Consider the following 14,054-nt stretch of genomic DNA (forward strand, 5'->3'; position numbering starts at 1 on the left):
GTTTTATTTTTTAATAGCCTTATTGAGATATAATTCATATGCCACACAACACACCCATTTAAAGTATACAATTCAGAGGTTTTTAGTATATTCATAGCTGTGTGCAACCATCATCACAGTCAATTTTAGAATGCTTTTATCACCTCAAAAAGAAATCTTTATCTGTCACCCTCTAAGCCTTCATTCCTCACCCCAGACATAAGAAACCACTAATCTTTTTTCTATCCCTATAGATTTCCCTGTCTGGACATTTCATGTGAAAGGAATTGTATAATATGTGATCTTTTGTGACTAGATTCTTTTGTTTAGCATATTACCAGTGATGGTGTGAGCAACAGAAAAGTGGCTCTTTAGAAAAAAATGTTCTTGGAGTTCCCATTGTGGCTCAGTGGGTTAAGAACCTCATGTAGTGTCTTTGAGGATGTGGGTTGGATCCCTGGCTTCACTCAGTGGGTTAAGGAGCTGGCATTGCCACAAGCTGCAGCATAAGTCACAGATGTGGCTCAGATCCAGTGTTGCTGTGGCTGTGCTGCAGCTCTGATGCAGCCCCTAGCCTGGGAACTTCCATATGCTACAGGTAGAACTGTAAAAAGAAAAAAAAAGAAAGAAAGCATGTTCTAGATGCAGAATGGTGGAAGGGGGCTGGAAGGCCAAAAAGAGCTATTAGTTGACCATAAAAGTGAGTTGCTGTTATGGAGTCATGTGAGTGCTCAATAAGGAAGCTTTGGCTGCAGGTAAGTAGACACTGAACTATAAATGGCTTAATAACAGGGACTTTTATTATCTTTCTCACAGGAACTCTGGAGATAGGTGTTTCCAGATTTGGTCCATGGCTTACCAGTTTTGCCAATGACCACATTCTTCCATCTTTCTCTCTATCATCTTCATGTAGTAGCTTTTATACTCTGACTTTTCTCCTCATTGTTACAAGATGCCTTGTTGCTCTTCAAGGTATCACCTCTTCATATAGTTGCTTACAGAAACATGCTTCCCCCAATCCCACATCCACAGCATGTGGAAGTCCTCAGGCCAGGATTGAATCCGTGGCACAGAAGCAGCAATGCTGATCCTTAACCTGCTGTGCCTCAGAAGAACTCCTGGAAACATACATCTTTGCTTTTTAAAAGAATCAACTTCTCTCCCTAGCCTTACCCAAAAGATTTTCCCTCATGGACCATCAGTCAGGTCCACAACACACATCAGTGCCTCAGCTTCACGGTAGGCTGAAAATGTGCATATCTAACATTATCTGCTTTTGTGATGGGTGATGGTCTCTGCTGGCAAGAAGTAAGGAAGATAGAGGTGCTCTTGGGTAGGCAAGCAGTAGTGCTTGCTACAATAGCCAAAGAAGACTCAGGATAGAACAGCATCCTCAGTCCAACAAAGGACAGTCTTTTTTGAAGATGTGAGTGACTATAGGGTGAGGGCAAGAACGATGAAAGCCTCCCAAAAAAGGGGAGTTGATGGAATTTGTTCTCAGTTGGTTACTGGTAACCTCTAATTACTACCTTCCAGTAACAGGAAAGAAGATATTAGAATACGGAGATTTGAGAAGAGAGATTTTTTTTTTTTTTGTCTTATCTATGGCCACACCTGCGGCATATGGAGATTCCCAGGCTAGGGGTCCAATCAGAGCTGTAGCCACCAGCCTAGCCACAGCCACAGCAACATGGGATCAGAGCGGCATCTCTGACCTACACCATAGCTCACAGAGATGTTGGATCCTTAACCCACTGAGCAAGGCCAGGGATCGAACCTGCACCCTCATGGATACTAGTCGGGTTTGTTTCCACTGAGCCATGACAGGAACTCTGTGAAGAGAGTGGATAAATAGTAGAGAAGTACAGGACCTTTAAAAAGAAAGCAGGAGAGATCTTGGGCAACAGGATCAACAGATCAAATGAAAAGTGGTTTATTTGTTTTCTTTTGGCTGCACCCATGGCATGTGGAAGTTCCTGGGCCACGGATTGAATTGAATTCACAGCTGCAACCTACATCACAGCTGTGACAATGCTGGATCTTTAATCCACTGTGCCAGGCCAGGGATCGAACCAGTGCCTCCACAGGGATAAGCCAGATCATTACCCACTGCACCACAGCAGGAACCCCAAAGAGTGTTTTTTTAAATGCGGAGATTCGGAGTTCCCATCATGGCACAGTGGAAATGAATCTGAATGAGGACGTAGGTTCAATCCCTGGCCTTGCTCAGTGGGTTAAGAAGCCAGCATTGCCGTGAGCTGTGATGTAGGTGGCAGATGTGGCTTGGATCCTGCGTGGCTGTGGCTGTGGCGTAGGCCAGCAGCTGCAACTTCCTTTAGACCCCTAGCCTGGGAACCTCTATATGCTGTGGGTGTGGCCCTAAAAAATAAAAATAAATAGAAATAAAAATGGAAATATTCTTGTAGATAATACGTACATACAGAGAGAGAATTATGAGGAGTTGATCACACGATTATGGGGACTGAAAAGTCCCATGTTCTACCATCTGCAAGCTGTAGACCCAGGAAATCCAGTGGTACCAGAACAAGGAGACCCGATGGTGTACACATCAGTCTGAGGGCAGGAGAATGCCAAAGACTCAGCTCAAGAAGAAAGGCAGAGAGAGGCCAAATTCTCCCTGCCCCTACCTTTTTATGTTATTCAGGCCTCAGCAGATTGCTGCTCACCCACGCTGGGGAGGGCCATCTGCTTTACTCAGTCTACCAATTCAAATGCTAATGTCACCCGGAAACACCTTCAGAGACACACCCAGAAATAATGTTTAGCCAAATATCTGGGCACCCTGTGATCCTGTCAAGTTGACACATAAAACTGATCAGTACATGAAAATTTGTTATGAAAAGTTTTATAGCACTGAAGTCAATGGAAAGCCAATAGTACTTGCTATCACTAGAAAGTATCTGTAATAATAAATATGAAGACAACAAAAGGATGTTAATCATCTCTAGTTAGATAGCACAGCCTACAGAAACTCCTAATCCTGAGCCAAGCTCTCTATAGAAGAGTGAACTCTCAAGTCTCAGAGTGATAGACACACACCACATGATGCAGTGTCACTTAATGTCCTGTTATAGGCCATCTAAGCTACTTGGATCCCCAGTACCGAGCATCTCCAGCTTCTGGAAACATATAGGAGATCCTTACTTTTGATCTGAAGAGAGGGTCACAATTTACTAAATTAAAAAATGCAAGCGGTAGCATAATCCAATTTTGGTACAACAAGCAAAGTTAAAAGAATCCTCTGTAGGTGGATTGAGGCTTGTCTTGGTGAACACATGGAAAAGCAGATGAACATCTTAAGTCTTACCATAGGAAATCACCATTTTTGTAATTGGAAAATGATCTAAAATTGGCTTTTTTTTTTTTCCTTTTTTTATGGCTACACCCATGGCATATGGAGGTTCCCAGGCTAGGGGTCCAATCAGCTGCTGGCCTGCACCAAAGCCACAGCAACATCAGATCCCAGCCGCATCTGTGATTTACACCACAGCTCACAGCAACACCGGATCTTTAACCCACTGAGCAAGGCCAGGGATCGAACCTGCATCCTCATGGATACTAGTAAGGTTCGTTTTCACTGAGCCATGACGGGAACTCCTAAAAGTGGCATTTTAATATAGTCCTACCTAATAAACCCACCAAGGATGTTAACATTAATTATGCAAAGGAGTGATGAAAAAAGGCTTTTATTCTATTGCTTTTAATTATAAGCATATATTGCCTTAGAATTTTTCAAAATTCTAATAGTAACATTTTAAATGAAAGAAAGCACTTAGCCTGAGCTGTCATAAGCTGTGAATAAGCTGCAAGTCTTTGTGTATGTGTCAATTATATCTCATTAAAGTGCGGGGGGTTGGGGGGGGGAGATGTAAGTCCTTGGGAGGCTCACACTATTTCTCTAAGCCATCTCAGCGTTATTAACATTTGGGACTGGATAATTCTTCGCTGAGAGCACTGTCTTGTTTTCTGTAGGCTGTTTAGCAGATCCCTGGCTTCTATGTATCCATGATAGTAGCATCACCCCAAACAACCACCACCCCAAATGATAGCTAAAAATGTCTACAGACGTTGCCAGTGTTCCCTGGGGGCAGAATCGCCTGGGTTGGGACCCTGCTGCTGTAATCCTCAATTTCTCATCAATGAAGAGAGACCGTGACCACCTGCTCTCTAGCTACCTTAAAACACCAACATTCTCTGACGGAATCAATATGGAGTCTATAAATGGGCTTTACAAAAGCTGTTTTCCTTCAGAGCCACTAGAGGGAGCACTCTACAATACAGAGAACAAAACGGAGGTGGGGTGGGGGTGGGGAACACTTGTTTTCCCCTTCTCGGGCGGACTTTGCTGTCTCTATTCCCAATGCCCCAGCCCTCAATAAATAGCCTTTGATGTTGAGAGTGATAACTCTTAACCACGAGGCTTGAAAGGCTATTTGTCTTGTGCTTTGTGCCATAAAAGCCATTGCTTTTAGATATGGTGGAAGAGTGCAAAATGTTCTTTGCTTTTTCAACATTGTTTGTAGGCAGTTACATCCAACGTCTGTCATATCACTAAAAAGAGGTTATGCCTCTCTATGAGGAGAGTCTGTGGAAAAGGCAGACTAGAGGTGAAAGATCTAGTTCTCTTCCTGGTCCTGCCACTTCTAGGCTGTGTGATGTTGGCTAATTCTCTTAACCTTTCTGGTCATGTTATAATAGAGCTCAGAAGACAGGCTAAGAAGTTAAGTTACTTGTTTAAGGTTACATACTGAGTTAAATGGTCAAGCCTGGATTTGGATCTGACCTTTGGACTTCATGGGGTAGTTCTGAGAATCAAATGAGATGGAATATATAAAAATAGAAACCCCCATGCAAGTTCAGGGTATGGATATGCAGATATCGTGGATGTGAGAGGAGGTGATGGCTGAGAGGTAGCATGGTGGGCAGGGAGAGTGGGGAGAGGAACTCGGTGTATGTAGGTCCACACAGCTAAAAGAAGCTATTCCTCCACCAAGGTGTTATAAGTTACAATAAAAGGCCTCAGTGTCCCCAAATCCTTTATTACCAATGGAACATATGCTTTTGATCCCCATTAAAATGAGGTGTGCTACTTTCTGCTTTTATGAGATATTTTAATACTTTAATGAAACTGAGATACCTTTTTTTTTTTTTTTTTTGCTTTTTAGGGCTACACGTGTAGCAAATGGAAGTTTCCAGGCTAGGGGTTGAATCGGAGCTGTAGCTGCTGGCCTATACCACAGCCACAGCAGTGTGGGATCCAAGCCAAATCTGCGACCTACACCACAGCTCACAGCAACGCCGGATCTGTAACTCACTGAGCAAGGCCAGGGATTGAACCTGCATCCTCATAGATACTAGTCAGGTTCGTTTCCATTGAGCCACAATGGGAAATCCCTAACACCATTTTTTAAACTTTTAAAAAACCTTGAACCACAGTAAGAAATGTGTTTAACAGAGAGACCAGCCTACACAAATATTACAAAAGTCTTACTTGTAATGCCCTTGGAAATTTTCTATTGTTTCCTTTTATTTTACTGCTTAAAACCAGCGCTTGTTCTGGCCCCACAGATGGTGGGCCCTGACTTGCAGCTTTAAAAGCACTATACTCGAAGTTTTTGTGGGAGGAGAGGAGGGAACATAGGGTCCTGGGGCTGGCTGAGGAAAGAAACAGGAGATATGGCTCCCAAACATTACTTGAGGAGCCTCAAAGATGAACTTTTTACATTTTTCTAGGAGCTGATTCTTTTTTTTTTTTTTTTTTTTTGGTCTTTTTAGGGCCATACCCATGGCATGTGGACCCCAAGCTAGGGGTCCAGTCGGAACTGTAGCCACTGGCCAGAGCCACAGCAACACCGTGTCCAAGCCACGTCTGTGACTTACACCACAGCTCACAGAAACACTGGATCCTTAACCCATTGAGTGAGGCCAGGGATCAAACCTGGGTCTTCATGGATCCTTGTCAGATTCGTTTCTGCTAAGCTATAACAGGAACTCCTAGGAGCTGATTCTTTGAGGAATGATTCAGGAGTACAATCCCAAATTCACCTAAACGAGTGAGGATGGGCTACTGGGCAGTAACCGCCAAGCTAGATTCACAGAGGTCATGATCAAAACCCCATACCATTAACACAAATTGTAGATGGCATAATATAACCACCACCATAACAAAAAATAAAACCCTACATTTATCGAGCCTTTATTAAATATTGAACTAAATACTGTATATGAGTAATGGGATTTAAATTAAGTTTGAGTGCTCCCTAATTTTCCTTTCTGCCTGTTCACTAAGAAGAGTCCTAGCATTGCCTGTCTAATTTATTTTCCTGCCCCATCAGAAGAGGAACTGGACAGAAGGTAGAAGGACTGGAGGAACATTGGTTAAGGCTAGAGAAGAAGCTTTTTTTTTTTTTTTGCCATCCCACTTGCTCATTTCTTTTTAATTTTATTGAAGTATAATTGATTTACAATGTTGCGTTAATTTCTGCTGTATAGCAGTGTGATTCAATTATATATATTATGTTCTTTTTCATATTCTTTTCCATTATGGTTTACAACAGGATATTAAACATAGTTCCCTGTGCTACATAGTGGGACCTTGTTCTTTATCCAACTGTATAGAATAGTTTACATCTGTTAATTCCAAACTCCCAATCCTTCCCTCCTCCACCCGCCAGTCCCTTGGCAACGACAAGTCTGTTCTCTATGCCTCTGAGTCTGTTTCTGTTTTGTAGTTATGTTCATTTATGTTATATTTTAGATTTCACGTACAAGTGATACATGATCTTTGTCTTTGGAGAAAAAGCTTTGTGGGGAGCTTGGGAGAAAGAATGGGAGGCTGAAGTTGTGGGCTGTGTTTGGCTTGGAAAGGAGGAGCGAGCAAAAGGGATGTTAAGAAGAATTGCAAGGGGCTTTGTGTGATGTTTGAGAAACGCAAGTATTGAATATAAGTTAATTTGAAGTTACTTTTTGGTGACTGGGCTGGATTTATCAGACTGTAACATCACCCTGAGACTGGCCTACATGGGTCATGGTCTCAGTAGGGTTACATAAGCATTATCTTATTTAGTCGGCATTACAAACCCATGAGGTGGTATTTTTTTCAGATTGTAAAAGGAGACTGATGTAGGCCTAATAACCTTAAAGTCATACAGCTAATAAATTTGGAAAAATACTCCCCACACTGATCTACAGGTAGAACACAGTCTCCATCCAAATCCCAGCTGGATATTTTGCAGAAATTGGAAAGATAATCCTAAAAGTCATATAGAAATGCAAGGGATCAAGCATAGACAAAACAACTGTGAAAAAGAACAAAGTTGGTAGACTCATACTTCCAACTTCCAAACTTTTTATGAAGCCATAGTAATCAAAACAGTGTAGTGCTTGTGTAAGAACAGACATCTAGATCAATGGAATAGAATTAAGAGTCCAGAAATAAACTAATGTTTACAATCAGTTTGACAAAGGGGCCAAGATAATTCAATGAGGGAAAGAATAGACTTATTTTTTAAATAACCTTTTAATTTTAGATCAGTTTTAGATGTACACAATTCTCGTGAGAACAGGCTTTTTCAACAAATGGTCCTGGGACAACTGGATATCCACATGAAAAGAATGAATTTGGATCCCTATTTTGCATAAAAATTAACTTAAAGTGACTCATAGACCTAAATGTAAGAACTAAAACTATAAAACTCTTAGAAAACTCAGGTGTAAATCTTGATGACCTTGGGTTAGACAGTGGGTTCTCAGATATGACCCCAAAATCACAAATGATAAAAAGAGAAGATTGGTAAGTTGGACTTCATCAAAATTAAATTTTTTTCTCAGTAACAAAGAACAAAAAACCCAATTGAAAAATGGGTAGAAGACCTGAATAGACATTTTCTCAAAGAAGACATATGAATGGCCAGTAGGCACATGAAAAGATGCTCAGCATCACTGATTATTAGAGTAAAGCAAGTCAAAACTCCAGTGAGGTACCTCCTCACACTAGTCAGAATGGCCATCATTAATAAATCTACAAGTAACAAACTCTGGAGAGGGTGTGGAGAAAAGGGAATGCTCCTACACTGTAGGTGGGAAGGTAAATTGGTACAACCACTATGGAAAACAGTATGGAGGTACCTCAGAAGCTAAATATAGAACTACCATATGATCCAGCAATCCCATTCCTGGGCATATATTCAGACAAAACTATAATTCAAAAACATACATATTCATTACAGCACTATTCACAAGATATGGAAACAACCTAAATGTCCATTGGCAGATGAATGGATTAAGCTGTGGTACATATATATAGTGGAATACTATTCAGCCATAAAAAAGAACAAAATAATGCCATTTGCAGCAATATGGATGCAACTAGAGATTCTCATACTACGTGAAGTCAGAAAGAGAAAGCCAAATACCATATGATATCACTTATATGTGGAATCTAAAATATGGCACAAATGAACTTCTCTGCAAAACAGAAACAGACTCACAGACATAGAGTACACACTTGTGGTTGCCAAGGGAAGAGAGGGGAGAGGGAATGGGATGAACTGGGAGTTTGGTTAATAGATGCAAACTATTACATTTAGAATGGATAGGCAATAAGGTCCTACTGTATAGCACAGAGAATTATATCTAATCTCCTAGGATAGACCATGATGAAAAATAATATATTTTTAAAAGAGTGTAAAAAATTAAAAATTTTTGTTTTTCAAAGACTGCCATAAATAAAATGAAATGAAAACTACAGTCAGGGCAATGTATTTGTAAAACATCTGATAAGAGATTTTTATCCATAAGCTGTAAAGAATCCCTACAACTCCAAAATAAAAAGACAAATACTTTGAAAATGGATAAAGTATTTAAATAGACTATTCTCCAAAGAAGATATACAAGTGGCTAATAATTCAGGAGAAAAATACTCAACATTATTAGTCATTAGGGAAATGCAAATCAAAACCAAAAGAGATACTACCTCACACTAGGATAGCTAGAATCCAAAATGCAGACAATGAGATTGTTGGTGAGAATGTGGAGAAATCAGAACTCTCACACATCACTGATGGGAATGTGAAATGGTACAGCTGTTTGGAAAAGAGTTTGACAATTCCTCAAAATGTTAAACACTGAGTTCCCTTATGACCCAGCAATTCCACTCCTTGGTATCCACCCAAGAGACATGAAAACATATGTCCACACAAAAGCTTGTACTCGAATGTCCATGACAACATTATTTATAACAGCCAAAAGTAAAAACAGTTCAAATGTTCATTAGCTGATGTATGGATAAACAAAATGTGGTATAGCTACACAATGGAATATATTTGGAATACATCATTCAAAATGTCCAGAAAAGGCAAATCTATACAGACAGAGAAGATTCATGTTCTCCTGTGGCTGGGGGATGAGGCAGATGAGAAATGATTGCTAGTGGGCACAAGGTTTCTTTTTGGGGTGATAAAATGTTCTCAAATGAGGTTAAGGATCGCACATTTCTGTAAATATACTGTAATCTATTGAATTGTACACGTAAGTGGGTTAAATTTACGGTGTATAAATTATACCATAATAGAAGTTCCCGTTGTGGCTCAGTGGTTAACGAATCCAACTAGGAACCATGAGGTTGTGGGTTCGATCCCTGGCCTCACTCAGTGGGTTAAGGATCCGGTGTTGCCGTGAGCTGTGGTGTAGGTCACAGACATGGCTCGGATCCCATGTCGCTGTGGCTCTGGCATAGGCCAGTGGCTACAGCTCTGAGGAGACCTCCAGCCTGGGAACCTCCACATGCCATGGGAGCAGCCCTAGAAAAGGCAAAAAGACAAAATAAAAATTATACCGTAATAATAAATTACTTTTTATTTATTTGTTTTTAGCCAAACCCATGGCATGCGGAAGTTCCCGGGCCAGGGATTGAACCCTCGCCTCAGCAGTGATCCAAACCACAGCAGTGATCCAAACCACTGCAGTGGCAATGCTGGATCCTTGACCTGCTGTGCTACAAGGGAACTCCATAAATTGCTTTGTAAAAGGTGATTGAGATGAGAGAAATCTGCTGTGCTACAAGGGAACTCCATAAATTGCTTTGTAAAAGGTGATTGAGATGAGAGAAATTAGAGGCAGCAAGTCTAGATGTCTTCCAAGTCTTTGTTTTTGTTTTTTAATTTCCAGCATATAACTGCATTTGCTTTACTAAAGAGGAGGGTTCTCCAGATAGGGTAGAGGTTAGGGGTATCACTGTACTTACATCTGTGTCCCCAAATAGATGTTTTGCCCAACTTTCTGATTTTATCCTCACTGTTAGAATCAACCCTGGTGCATACCATGCAAAGAGCCTATGTGTCTCACATATGCTTACTTTTCCTTCCTTCCTTTATTTTCCTCTTCACATTATCCTGGCCCCACAAGGTAGACTGAAAGAATAATCAGCCTCTGTTCATCTTATTAGAGAAATAAATACCTGTGTGTGTGAAGCAAGCAAGGCCACTGAGCCTTTGGGAAAACAGCAGGGAGGTGCCCAGAGGCATTTTCTGCAGAGAAGAAAAGAATCAACAAGCCTTTGCCAAAAAAATGCCTGGAACTTAAAAGGCTTTCCTCAGCCCAAGGTCAGGCTCGGTGTGTATGCTGACAGTGACCCTGGTCAGTTGTCACTGCTCCCTTCATCCAAAGCATGTGGCTTTCTCTCTCTGAAACTCACCTCTACTGATTCCACCTGCCTGGGGAGTCAGACCCCACAGCACGAGTGTAATTCCTCAGAGTGGCAACCGGCAGAGGTCCCAGGATCAAGGGAACAACACAGTGTCCCCAAGGATCACAGTGATTTCCTGAGCCCAGGGGAGGGATCCCATGACAGACACCCCACCCCACGGTGGGAAGGAGAGCAGGGAAGTGGCATTATTGAGGAGGCCATCGACACCTCCCTGCCCACTGCCACAAGGGGCTGGAAAGTTCTGGCTTTTGTCTTCCTCTTGGAATGAGACATTTACCCTGGGAGAATCATGGAAAATTACAAACCACAGAGTCATGGACCATAGGTGGAAAAGGTACCTTCAAGGTCATTCTTATCTGGGGCTCAGATCCTTAAGTGGCTGTTCTCTGCCAGCCCCCCTCACCTTGGCTTGAGCACAGCCACTAACAGGCCTCTCACTCCGTCCCAGGAAGGCAGCTGATTCCTGAGAGGGCAACAACTGCCATTGTCATGTCCAGCTCTGTTTCCTGTCACTTCCAGCCCCTCCTGGTACTTCAAAACCGTATGGTAGTTCCAACCCCTTCTCTAGTTCTCAGAGTCTTTGCGAAAGCTCTCATGCCTTTCTTCCCAGCAGTCTCCATGCCTGTCTTAGGCTTGTGCCTTGAACTGCACTGACCCTCCCACCTACTCCCACGAGACCGGGGACAATAAAGACAAGTCTGGGCCTTGGCTCTTCTGAGCTGCCCTGACCACTGTGCTCTCAGACCCTGCATCCACTACTGGCCACCAGACCTCCCTAGCTTTGTGTTCCGGTTCTGGCTCCTCACCTCCACTTGGACAAGAGACCGGACTTGCCCTCCTGGCTGCTCTGATCGTCCCACCAAGCCTCAGACGTGGTGTTGACCCATCAAGAGAGCATGAAGCCTAGTAGTTCCAGATCATCTGTAAATGCTCCAGTGTTTCCTTGTAGGATTTGGTTTCCAGCCCGTGATTACGCTCCTTTCTCCTCACCTGGACAGGCTGCTCTTGGTCAATATTTATTTATGATGCTCAGCCACTCAGCATCACGTTTAAGAATGCAGGATCTGAGATCAGACCATCCAGACTGTGCCACTAACAAGCTGTGAGACTTGAGAGAAGTGTCTTAATCTCTCTGAGCACCTCATCTGAGTGGAAATGATAATAGTACCTACCTCAGAGCTTTGTCATTATGACAGTAAAGTGAAATAATCTTTGTAAAGACGTCACACCGAGGCTCCAGCATTCACTGCAAGTATCCAATACACATTCTCTCCTATTTTAAAATTATCGTTCGTTTATTCATCATGTATTTCTGAGCCCCATGTCAGGAGCTAGGACATAAATACCCCTCTTAATGAGAGCGGCCATCTTCAGTGCAAGAAGCACAGGCTCACACTGGTGCCCAGAGAGCAGGGAGCTGAGCCCCAGCACCATGGCACAAAGGCAGAGAGTAGACATTTAGCACTGCACGCTGCCCATGGAGGGTGACAAGAGCACCTTCCACCTTTTCCCGATCTCTTTTAGTTCCACTTCGACTCCCTGGGTAAGGTGGCACCACAGGGAAGCAGGGGATGGGGGTGGGGGGCGTGGATGCCAGAGGGTGAGGTGAGAAATCCCCAGAGAAACAGCCTCCGCTGCTTCTCTCTTTGGCAGAGGGTGGCCATGCCCCTGCCATGCAGGAGGGCGATGTCCCCTAGGGAGACCTTGCTGACTCTGCCTGGGACTGTTCTGTTCCGGAAGTAGGAAGGACGGCCGGGGGTGGGGAGGCGGCAGGAATGTTCTGGCCTGCTGCTCCGACAGGCGAGTGTCCCGAGAGGAGGGCCTCTGGACATCAAAGGTTCCTTTTGTCCCCTTCCGAGTGGCAGGGCAGCCCGGCCGCTGGCGATGACTCAGGCCTGGCCCTGACGTCACCCACGCCCGGCCACTGGCCTCCCTCTGCAGCCAGGAAACTGGCTGGGGAGTGGCACTCAGGCTGCAGCAAATCTCAAAATAAGGAGGCAAGCGCCTCTCTCCTCCTCCTCTCCATCGCCCCACAGCACACCTTTCTTTTCTTTTCTGCTGCTGCTTTTTTGTTTTGAAGCCTCCCAGAAGCTTTTACTTATAGATCAACTTTCAAAATGTAGGAAGTCAGCATGGATGACATCATCAGAAAAATATGTGGAGCTGATCTCGACCAGAAGTGAAGAACCCAGAGCAAGACAGCGGTTATAACTCCTGAGCCCAGGGAGTTGGCAGCGTGTGGGTTTCAGAGAAGCCAGCGCCTCCGAGTAAGTGAAGGCCACCCCTGGGCCCCCTCACTCAGCGCCCTTCACTGTGGGGCGCCATCTTGTTCCCTGACACCTGCGCTTTGCAGGCCCCAGCCTGGAGGGAGGGAGTGGGAGCTGCATCTGGGACACCTTTCAATTACGGCACCGAAGGGTTCTATCTGATCTTTCTCTTCCCCACAGGATCAGACAAGAACGCATTTCCTTTCCAGAAAAAATTTATAAATATATATACACACACACTCATGCACACACAGGCTGAATGAATTCTGGGGAAAATGGCCCATGTCGTGCCTTCCCCCCATCACCCCCTTGTTTTGTTTCCTCTTCCTCCTTCCGCCCTAGTGCTCTGTTTTGGACTGCCAGAATGTTCGTTCAGAGTTCTGAACTGCTGGTTTCCCGGATCTTTTACCAAATCATCAGACACAAAAACAAATCCTGTGCTAAGCAAATGTGTGCCTGGTGCCGTCAAGTGGTGTTTTCACACCTAACCTTTTAAAAGATGGCAGCTCTGGTAAGAAAATGACCACAACCTGGTGCCCTTACTGAGCGTACCTCTGGTTGTCTGTGGCGGTTCTGGTGCCTGCACCTTCATTGTCTCATTGCCCTATTTACAGAAAGCTTATTTTCCTTCCTATCTGTGCCCTCATATCCAGGATGATATTAAACACAAAGACAAATTATAATGTACCTTTGGTGACAGTTCTACCTTCACCTAAAAAAATCTTAAGTCTTTGCATAGTTGATAATTTTACAAGCTCTGGAAGTTTCTCCCAAAAAAGTTAAGTTCCCAAGAGAAAGTCTTAACGTGTACCTAAGAACTGCAGAGCACATAGACATAGAAATCGTACCCAGTTTTCCTGGCTTCCAAAGTCATCTCCTGAGTCAGCATCTAGTCTTTGTATAGCTAACTTAGCTGAGTAGAATTGTTCTTTATAAATTCTCTTTTATAATGATGATGGGGTATTTAAAAATGAATCTTATTTTTATAAATGCGGTAGGGAAGCTCATCGCCTACTGGAAAAGAGTAGTAAGTTCCTTTGTAAACTGACAACACCCTTTGGAAATTAACCATCACACTCTAA

The 14,054-nt window shown here is 43.2% G+C and overlaps 1 protein-coding gene across 19 annotated transcripts in view; it reads left to right on the forward strand.

The window, feature by feature from the left end:
- Window positions 1-14,054, forward strand: part of ZBTB38 (zinc finger and BTB domain containing 38) — a 130,830-nt gene that overhangs the window by 33,152 nt on the left and 83,624 nt on the right. For 8 of the 19 annotated variants that reach the window (XR_014822330.1, XR_014822328.1, XR_014822329.1 and 5 more), the window contains exon 1: window positions 12,651-12,972. The gene's annotated coding sequence lies outside the window, so the exon portion shown is untranslated. Of the gene's footprint in view, window positions 1-10,408; window positions 11,954-12,448; window positions 12,506-12,650; window positions 12,973-14,054 lie in introns of those variants that run through there. The other 11 variants (XM_021068345.2, XM_084986697.1, XM_021068347.2 and 8 more) reach the window with 4 other exon arrangements.

The sequence above is a fragment of the Sus scrofa genome, chromosome 13, assembly GCF_054392235.1.
Source record: "Sus scrofa isolate SSC_HxYL_T2T_F1_AM1 chromosome 13, Sscrofa_HxYL_maternal_Yorkshire_Landrace_v2.0, whole genome shotgun sequence".
In the NCBI taxonomy this organism is placed as follows: Eukaryota; Metazoa; Chordata; class Mammalia; order Artiodactyla; family Suidae; genus Sus; species Sus scrofa.